The sequence below is a fragment of the Solanum stenotomum genome, chromosome 11 (genome assembly GCF_019186545.1).
Source record: "Solanum stenotomum isolate F172 chromosome 11, ASM1918654v1, whole genome shotgun sequence".
Lineage (NCBI taxonomy): Eukaryota > Viridiplantae > Streptophyta > Magnoliopsida > Solanales > Solanaceae > Solanum > Solanum stenotomum.
Window position 1 is genome coordinate 2,025,561 of NC_064292.1, and position 9,744 is coordinate 2,035,304.

General features: G+C 34.3%; 1 protein-coding gene and 1 long non-coding RNA gene across 2 annotated transcripts in view; both read right to left on the bottom strand.

Moving 5' to 3' along the window:
• LOC125844247 (putative disease resistance RPP13-like protein 1) overlaps positions 1–9,744 on the bottom strand; it is a 75,181-nt gene that overhangs the window by 17,308 nt on the left and 48,129 nt on the right.
• On the bottom strand, positions 7,435–8,090 carry LOC125844272 (uncharacterized). Its single transcript, XR_007444126.1, has 3 exons — positions 8,078–8,090; positions 7,902–7,968; positions 7,435–7,816 (listed from the first exon to the last, which is right to left on the bottom strand). It is a non-coding gene; the product is annotated as an uncharacterized LOC125844272 (long non-coding RNA).

Here is a 9,744-nt window from a genome sequence, read left to right on the forward strand (position 1 = left end):
GGGGTGGTAATTTAAAAAATAAAAAAATTTAATGAAAATATTTTAAATTATTGTTAATTTTTTTTTGGGATGGGGTGTGGGGATGGGAGGCTGGTAGGGGTGGGGTGGTAGTTTTTTTATTTATTTTTTTACATTTCTTGGGATAGGGGGTAGAGGGGGTTGGTAGGGGGTGGAGTGAAGTGATAAAAAAAACTTTAATTTTTTTTTTGTTTTAAAGCTTTTAACAAGATTTCTATTATAATATGGGTAAATATGGGTACTCATATTATCCATTGGGTAATTCGTTTTTATCCATTTAAAATGTGAGTTGAGTCGAGTAACTTATCTATTTTTATTTAACCCGTTTTTTGATAGACTCATATTCAACTCGACTCGCTCGTTTGCCACTCCTAATCATGAGCATGATATCACATCATTTCATACATTGAAAAGCATAATAACTAAGAGATAAGTCTCTAAAATTGTGATAACATTAAAAGTTGAGGTACCAAAATGGTCATTACAAAGCAAACTGATTGTGAATGGTAAGCTGAAGTGAAATCCTAAAAACTAGTCCAGCACTGAAGCAAATGGCTCAGTTTGAACTGTTCCATTTGAGACGGTTATGCACAAGAGAAATTGCGTAATAATCTACTGTAAACTGACGAGGCACTCTCGTGTATCGAGAAATTTTTCAAAAAATGTGTGAGCTTTCTTAGCCTGATTTCAATCTCCAATCTTGAAGCAGAGGGACAAGAAGAGTCGATTTTTCGTCCTTTGAGGATCGAATGTTTGTATCTCAGTGTATAATACTCAGTCAAGGGAATAAATCTTGAATGTCAAGGATATCAGCTAGGACACCAGTTGCTGTGGTATCATTTCTTGCTCCAGCACCTTGGATAACCAAAGGTTGTTTCTCTTAACAACGACTGTATATCTCCACCTGCAGACAAACGAATTGCAGACGTTCAATTGTCATAGTCATTCTTCGACAAAAGCAAGTCATTAATCTTACTGATTGTATGACCTCCTAAGTACAAGGGATACATTTTACGATTAAGGTAGAATCAAAGCATTTAACGCACAAAGTTTTTCAGGGCAACAACGAGATGATGCGTAAAGAGTAAACACAAAGTAAGGCGTTAGCCTAGGCATGGGTAATGTACACAAAAGTGTGTTCAATAATCAATTTTTCCCCAAGCAGCAGACAGCCAGACACTTTCTTCTGTGCTATTTGTTTTCAGTGAAGCTGTTTGTAGCAGTTGATTTTGTGAAAAATTAAAGTTGATTTTATGGAGGTACCAAAAATATCTTAGATATTTAGTAGAATTTGGTAGAGTAAATTATCTTTGATATTTATACTTAAGAAAAATCTAGATGTTCTAGATAATTAGATATTTACAGTAAAGTATAGAAATATCTAGATCCTTGTTACATAGTTAGAAGATAAGGTATCTAGAATAATTTCTAGAAGCATACCTATACAAGTATAAATAGGGATGACATTAGGCATTTGTAATCAACCCAAGAACAACCCAAACAAAGACAATTCAAGAGTCTTCTTCCATAAACAAAGTTCTCCTTTCCAGCTTCCTCTTCTTTAATTGAATCTTCCAATCTTAGTTAATGGTCTTGGGCTAGCAGAAGGCTTCCCGAATTATACTTTTCTTTTGCTATTCTCTACAGATTTTACTATAAACACAGAATAGAGTGGTCTTAGAGTATCGTATATTTGATTCTTAGCCATTTTCAGTTGAGTTATATAGTTGTTCCATATGGGTTGAAATTCGAATAGAGGATTTTCAAAGGAATTTATAAGGTTTTACGTTCTCATCGCATAATATCACAACCATCCTTTTGTGAGCTTATTCTCACACTCTTAAGTCCATATTAAAGTCCATGTGAACCTCAAAATCTGGTTACACATGTGAGAGGGTATTGAGTTATGCAGTTGTAGTTTCCAAAGGGGTTTATATAGGTTTTTGGGCTATTTCACTCATACCCTTAATACTCAGAAAGACATTCACATTTCCCTTTCACATAAGATAATCCTGCAGATATGTATAAATACATAAGAATAACTTCATACTTCAACTATCCTAATGAGAATTGAGATGAAGTGTAGTAAGTGTCAGCAGTTTTTTTTTCCTTTTTCATAATGACATTTGGAATGGATGTACGATTCCAAATTTCTACTAGTACGGACAATATAGCCATTTTGCATCCAAACAAAGCCATCATTACCATATGAACATGTTAGTGAATTATATTCACACAAATCCAAACAAGGTCTGCGTACATCCTACCCCGACAAGCTTTTGCTTCCCAACTTACAATTGATGTTATACTAAATACAAGAGCTTATAACAATTTTCTCAACATAAGTCTTGAGAAAAAAAATGATAATTCTGCAAACCCATCTGCCATCTTCCCCACCCCAAATACATGAAAAAATAACTAATTAATGAAAATATTTTGGAACTATCATCTAAAGATATTTCAATGTTCCCCCATCTATGCAATTACAGATTTATACTTCTAACTCGTTCTTTAATTAGTCACGGATAGAAGAGGTGAACAGCTGACCAGATGACAAGGGCATAGTGAAATTGTTAGTCGGATTGACACTAACATAAAACAGCTTAACTAATACAACTGGTTTGCAGATATCTCTCAAACTTATATGTCCAAGTGGGTGTATGCTATCATAATTTTCTAAAGCATTTGTTAAGAGGAATTGAGATTATCTTCTAAGATGAACGTGTCTTTAGTAGTAATCTTCATGCTTATCAGTACCTTAACTTGCCATAACACTCTCATCAGTGAGCAAGCTTTTCTTTAAGCTGCTAGAGGTGTGGTGACTTGCAGAATGTGATTAGGATAAAAGCATTACCTCGCATCATCAATCAAGCAAACATAACGCAGAACATTCCCATTTGCAGAAGCTTGTTTAATCTTATCTTCAATTTGCTTATCAAGTAAGGGAAGGCCATTCACTAGAAAGTCTTCCAGAGGCATCACATCTGGTCACATTTCTTCAGGATACAAGATTTTAATCTGAAAAGGGATTTGCATTTGCAGCAAGGTTTCTAAAGCTAATTGAGTTAGTAACAAAACAAAGAGACATGGTGACATGTATCCTAACCTTCATATTATCTAGGTTTAAATGCCGTCCAAGGAGCAGAGCAAGAATTAGAGCCTGTTATGAAGACATCAAAACAAAATGTTGTTATGAGGGATGTTCAACTTCTCAAAATTTACAGAACCAATTAGAACTATGAACGTTTCGTGAAAGGTACCGAGACACCAAGCATTAACTATATCAAGTTGGATAAGATATGCTTCCCATCACAATCTGCGAAAAGATTCTGCCTAAATCACAGCTTTTCTACTCCCCAAAGACATCATCATCCCAAGTACAAAATGAGGTAAGATACTTGAAGTATAAAACAGACATGCTCCTTCTACACTCTCATGCACAAATGACTACAGCTAATGCGCCATTTTTCATGATACAAAAGAGAATAGCAGACAGACTAGAAGAGACCTTGAATTTTATATCCAGATGGGAACTGGCTTTGAATGTTTTCCTTACAAGTAACCATGATAAGGGGAAAGGCAGGATAAGCAAATGATGATCACCCATCACTGTACTGGTTTTTCGTTTTTTAAATTTATATTAATTACATTCTTTTAGATGGTTGATTCAAACCATTAAGACTCGTTCCAGTTGACATTCCAAAACAGAAATGGTCTTAGAGTATGTATATTTGATTCTTTGCCATTTTCAGTTGAGTTATATAGTTGTTCCAGAATCGCAGTACCAAAGCACAGGTTCATCCTCTGGCTTGCTGAGATGGGAAGACTACTAACTAAAGATAGACTTCACTAGATGGGATTGGATAGCAGCAACCAAATGTGTTCTCTGTTATAGTGATATGGCGGAGAATGCAGAATACTTATTCTCCCAGTGAGTATGGAGCATGCATGGAGATTTGGAATGCAATGCAGATATGGACTGGAACCAAAATGCATACTCAAGGGGTTCAGCTCATTCTCAAAGGCCTCAACCAGAAGCACTGGACTAGATTCAGGAAAGAAGTAATTGCAGCTGTTTATGGATCTGTAATTTACTATACTTGGCAAGCGAGGAAGCATAAAGTCTTTAGAGGGGTCACTATGATCTGCAGTTTTGTAATTCAACAAGTAAAGCATGTAATTAAGGATAGAATAAACATGTTCAGGGAATAAAAAAGGAGCAGGAAGAATATAGATTTAATTCAGCAACTCTCTAATTAGTATAATAGAGGTCCATCATTCTTGGAACCAAGTAAGGTGTCTGAGAGTATAGATGCTCCATAGGTGTATTGGATTGTCGGTATGGTAATAGTTCACAGTTTATTGCCAATATATATATATATATATATGGATGGGTTGCCGACGACAACCACCACCCACACACACGCCCAAAATTGTTACACCGTCCACTGGTGCAATTCAACAGCTTCCACCTCTCACCTTTGGGAATCTTTTACCTCCGAAGTATCATACGATTGCGGAGGAAAACGATGCCAGCAGCTTAGAGGATGAAGTTCGATTGAGAAAGCCAACTGGGAAGGACACACCAAAGAGGCGATTACAATTTTCTGATACTGATATATCTAGGCAGCCAACCCCTGCCGCTCCTGAACCAGTGAGGGGAAATTGCAACAATGGTAAGACCCTGAACTTTATCCCCCCTGTGATTAAGGAGGGGGTTCTTACAGTTAATATTGATGATGAGGATATTCGATTGCACGTTAAGGAGTGGGAAACTGCATTAATAGGTTATGTAATAGGGGATGATCCGTATGAAACTCAAATGACGGAATATGTCAAGAAGGTCTGGGTCTTTGTTGCTCTGCCCCAGGTCCTATACCATGATGATGGATACTACGTCTTTAAATTTCATTATATTACTGATAAAGAGTAAGTGATGCAAGCAGGGCCTTACATTTATGGAAACGTGTCAATTTCAACAATTCATAACTGGTTCTCAAGCTTTGAATGCTAGCATCAATGGAGGAACTCACATGTAAGGGAGAAGTCAATACAGAGAAAGGAGAAGAGAGAAAACTGTATTTCTGAATAAGACTTCACAAATGATTACATACATGTACATGTGTATTTATAGCACCTAACAAGTTCATGACTAACTGAATAACAAACTGACAGTTCTAACAAACTACAACTAACCAATCAGACTGAATTAACATGACTAATTAATATGACTAACTATACTATACTAACTGCATACGTATTAGTATAAATACATTCTCAATAAAACGAACCTATGATATTGCGAAATTGGGAATTGGATTTTGAATTAGATGCTGATATGTTTAGTCAAATCCCAATTGGGGTAAAATTTCCCAGGCAACCTGTGGGCTATTGGTCTGTGCAAGAATTGAGTAAAGTTGCTAGTGCAATTGGGGTTCCCTTATATACAGATGGATTCACCGTAAATGCTGAAAAAATTTCATATGCTAGAGTCCTTATTGAAGTGGATATTTCAAAGAATCTGCCTAATGTTATAGCAGTTGAAACACCCTCCGGACCATGGACTCAAGCTATTGAATATGAACGGAGACCTAATTTTGTAATCATTGTCTTAGGTTGGGACATAAGGATGCCGAATGTTGGTACAAACACCCGTCTAATGAGGATATGGTAGCGATCCATGGGGTGCGTGGACAAAAGGAGAATCTGATGGGGGCAGAAATGGGCCATGGTAAGAGAAGGAAGAAGGAGAATTGTTTCTAAGTGGATGCCTGTACAACGCCAACCTCCTTTGGCTGGCTATTAAGAAAAGACTGCCAATAGTTGAGAGACTGCAGAAATTTGGAATCAATATACTCCTGATTGTGCTTTTTATGGACAAAATTTGGCGACATTCACTCATGTATTCTTTGACTGTAGAGTGACCAATAGAATATGAAGTCATGTATTACAGTGGCTGGGTTATAGAAGGCAGATCATGGGCCGGGAAAATGAAGTGCAACGAATGAGCCTGATTACAAGAAGCAGAGGTGGTCTAGCTGAGATAACTAGTTATGCGTTTGCTCTGGTCGTGTATATGGTGTGGCAAGCTCGAAACTGTATTCGTTTTCAAAGACGACCTTTCCACTCAGACTCAATGATCAAAGATGTGGTGCTACATATACACATTAGAGGGAGAAAGAATACAACAAGGAAAATGAGCTTAGAAAGTTTATCTGATTATCCTGTATAGTTGCATAGGTCTCTTGTTAAGTTGTCATTGCTTTATGAGACTTGTTTTGACTGTATAAAGATGCAGCTTGCCCAGGCTGCTGGAACTGTACTTGTACATATTTTGGTTCTGAATGAAAATATGCTAGTTACCAAAAAAAATAAAAATAAAAAATTGCATCATACCTTTTCAATTGCCTTTTAACTAGGCCATATCTGGTGTCCAAAAAATATGCAAATATATAACGCACAACAATTAATTGCAAGTCTGTAACAATCAAGTTGACACGGACACACTTTATCCATGTTATAAGATGAAATTTTAAAAATGTGTAAATGAAGCATCACAATTAGGAGCTACAGGAAATATTTCTAAACAGGGAAAATAGAAATTAATACCTCAGGCAAAGTTCTAAACGGTGATCCATATCAAAATTAATACCATCAAAATTTGCTCTCTTTATCACGACTTTGTATTCTTGAAAAAGAAAATACCCATATCATTCAACGTTTTTCCTTTTCAACGTTAGACCAAACATATGCATAAACTTGGGTCAGATGATTGTTCCATTAGGAAGACAAGTTGCAGTGGCTCAATTTTTGTTCGCATCGATCATTGGATTAGTCCCCAGGATGATCAAGTGTAAGGATTTATACGTTGGGAAAACGAGGAAGAAAATGGGGCTTCAACCAAAGTAATGTATATTGTTTCATTCATGAAATTTAAGATCATTTTGAGCGTGAGAAAATGGTGTCATTTCATGGCCAAAACTTGAAGTTCTTCTACTTATGTTTTGCAGTAGAATGTGCATAGGAGTTCATGAATCACTATAAATATATTTTAGTTGTTGTAGTTAATGAGTGTAGGATTTAGTATTCTTTCTTTATTTTGGCTTGTTATTTGGGTTTTTCAAAAATATTTGCACCTACATAGTTATATTTCTTAGTTTACACTTGTATACCCAATATAATTGATATGAGTTGTGGTGAGATAGTTGAGATTTTTCTATCCTTAATTAGAATTTAGGAGCACGAGCTAGCCGTAGAATGGAAAAAATCATGTCAAGAACGCCGCCCCTTGAAATGCGCAAATCCAAATTTAGTCGGACTCCAATGTGAACACCAAACACTGAATGAGAAAACAATATATCCACTATAGATATATATAACACGTTGCTAACTACGAAAATAATACACATATCCATCTTCAGTTGCAATTGTTGTTCAAAATCATCTAATCAGATCTCCATCAAATGTCTTCAAATTTTATAGAGACAATCTCTTTAGACTATTCCAACAAATCTAAACAACGCTTCAAATTTCTCACACACACACATAAAAAAAAGACACGATTTGAAATTCAGATCCACTTCTTCGAGCTTATTCAATCATCACGAGTTATCTTTCTAATTTGATTTTCCGTACACAAATCTTACAAAGTCAGTACTCTAACCACTAGTTGAGTCCCAAACATATTTACAAATCGAGTTTGTCTACTTACAAAAGAGGCTTGCACTGGAAACATGAAATAGTATCAGCGGTATAGCCCCATCTCGAAGACTTGCCTATAACAGCAGACCTGAGTTCACTGTGGATGACATAATAGCTTAAGCGGAAAGAACAAAAAAAATAAAAAAGAACTCGTGAACAGATGTAAAAAATAGCAGCAGCACCTTAGAAGCACTTCTTGTGGACAATGGATGGACCAGACTTGTCGTACTCGCCCTTTAAAATCCACATCTGATTAAGCACAGAACATGTTCAAGTTAGAAACAACACAGTTCAAAATAAAGTTTAAAATTGCAAAAGTTATGCAAGAGAAGATATCTGAAGACTGTGATTTTATTACTCGTTGGATAAACACCCTGCAAATGCATATCGGAAGCTCTTACATCATGCATTGCCCTGTGTAGTTGTCTGGTCGCTATCCAAGAAATATAGAATTATATAACATCTAATTATTCTGACAATGGAAGTTGCACTTATTTCCTAAAACTTGTGATCGTTATCCCTGATTATCTTTTAAAAAATTTAGATTCTCTATGAAGCTTAAATATAAAGCTTTGTGTTTGATGATGAGCACAACATCATCATATATCATCATATCATATCATATATATATTATATTAAAAGTGGTAGGTTCAAAATACAAAGTTGAATTACCATTTTATCCCTAAAATAAATCAAAATAATATAAAACAATAAATAATAGATAACATCCTTTAAAAGTTAAATAATCATTTTAAAAGAACATACAAAAATTAACTTATATCCGTCATTCCTTTTACTCTCATTTAATCATCTTCCAGTTGTTAGTCAATTATTTTGATGAGTTATTATCAGTTTCACCAACTGATGTACGTGTAACGTGACCATCAAACTTCTCTCCAATAAGTATATCGATTCTCTTAATGTCCTGTCATATACTAATGTGTCCAAATTTCTTTTAATGGTAAGTAAATAGTATGTATAACTTATAAATTTGTTGTTCATATTTTTTGCATGTATATAGTACTTTGTTAATATTTTAGATTATTGTTTTTTCCTATTAGGGTCTTTCTAATATTTCATTTTTTTAATAGGGAAAGCATGACAAAAAGCTATATTATTAGAATAACAATATTAATTATATGTAGATTGTGACAAAGGATTGTTGGAGTTGATACTTCCACTATATTGTCATATGTTAATATCAAGTTTCTTATTCTTGATTGATGGGTACACCTTCCACCTGATCTTTTATATAGCTTAAATCTTTATGAAATATTGAGTTGTTCAATTTTGCAGGTTTACACTATATCTAATCACTCATTCAACAAAGAAGTATTAAGCTATCTGCTCATCAATTTCATTTTTTATTTTTATCACTTAAAATTTTATGTTTATACTGCAGTAATTAGTATGATTTATAGTGTATGTACTACATGGGTTATACGTGCAATGCGCGTGAAGTGTGAAGTTTCAAAGTATAATGATGAATTATCATTTTACCCCTAAATTAAATAAACAAAATTATAAAATATTTAATTAATTAAGTATTATATATATATTATTTGTAATATCAAACTTTTCATGTACCATATAACCATTACTTTTGGTAACTTATATACATTGACACAAAAAATTGCAGAATTTTAAGAGTAACATTAGGTAATAAAATATAGATTATTATAATTACATTAGGCAATAATGTTTTCCATTTCAATATTTGTTTTTTCTTTCAATCAGGTTTTGTGTTCCTCAAATTACGAGACCGAATCAATGATCTTCTATTCCTTTAAGGTAAACAATTTTTGTTTTGTTTCCTTTCTCAAATTTCAGGTGAAATTCAACATGTAAATTCTATTTTATGTTAATAAATTTTCTTTTCTTATGTCTCTCAATAATCTTTTCTTATGTAGTACTCTAAGTACTGCTTGAACTAAGGGTCCATGGTAAACAACCTCTCTATATTTACAAGGTAGAAGTAAGGATGAATACGTATAAAATTTTTTAAGACATCACTTATATGATTAT